The sequence below is a fragment of the Melospiza georgiana genome, chromosome 1 (genome assembly GCF_028018845.1).
Source record: "Melospiza georgiana isolate bMelGeo1 chromosome 1, bMelGeo1.pri, whole genome shotgun sequence".
Taxonomy (NCBI): domain Eukaryota; kingdom Metazoa; phylum Chordata; class Aves; order Passeriformes; family Passerellidae; genus Melospiza; species Melospiza georgiana.
In genome coordinates, this window is record NC_080430.1 from 4516627 (window position 1) to 4517777 (window position 1151).

The window sequence follows — 1151 nt, forward strand, 5'->3', positions numbered from 1 at the left end:
AAGCGCGGCGCGGGTGGAGCGCGGCACTTTCCGCACTGGGGCAGCGCCCGCAGATTCGGCACGGGGGGGAACGGGGGGGCGCGCGCGGCCGGCAGGGGGCGCGCGCACGCCGCGCCGCCGGTGCGCGCTCCCGCGCACCCGCCGTGAGGGGAGCGGCGCGCCCCCGCGCGGCGGGAGCGGGGAAAGGCGGGACCTGGCGCCGCCCTGAGGGGACACAGGGCACCCCCAAAGTGCGGCTGTCCCCAGGGTGAGGGGACACTCCTGGGCAGCCCCTCCGGCCCGCATGAGAGTTTGTATATGGCGAGAAGTGCTACACCATCCTGAGGGGTCTGCCCCGCTCCCCCAGGTGACACATGGCACCCCAAAAGTGGGGCTGTCCTTGGGGATGGGGGCACCCCATCGTCCTTGAATCCACACTAGGGCTCATGCTGTTTGTGAGGCAGGGTGGTTCCTGTCCCCACCCTGGTGACATGCGGCCGTCCTTGGGGTTGGGGACACCCCATTGTCCTTGAGTACCCCCATGGCCCCACACCAAGGCTCATGCTGTGTCCCCCTGCAGTTTGTGAAGCAGGGTAATTCCTGTCCCCACACAATGACAAGTCACCCCCAGAAGTGTGGCTGTTCTTGGGGCTGGGGACACCGCATTGTCCCTGAGCATCCCCAGGCCCACATAAGAGCTCATGCTGTGTCCCCTGCAGTGTGTATGAGGCAGGGTAATTCCTGTCCCCACCCAGGTGACATGTCACTCCAAGAAGTATGGCTGTCCTTGGGGTTGTGGACACCCCATTGTCCCTGAAATCCTCACAGCCCCACACCAGGACTCTGCACCAGCCACCCCCAGCCCTCTGCTCAGTGTCCCCTTGTCCCAGAGTCACATCCCGGCCGTGGGGCAGGGGACAAAGGGGATGGCGGGGGCTGAGGGCGCTGTGATGTTGTTTTTCCGATCAGCTGCAGTACTTGAGCTCCAAAGACTTTGTAGCTTTTGGGCCGGGCGCTGTTTTGCTTTGTGCTGATCCAGGGCCGTGCCTGCCTGCCGGGGGCTCTGCAGGGTGGGTTTAGGGCCAAGCCCTGCTCTCCCCAGTCTGGGGGGGTCTTCCCTGGGAGCCAGGCCAAGCAAGCCCATGGCAGAGCAATGAGGGGCACAGTGCCAC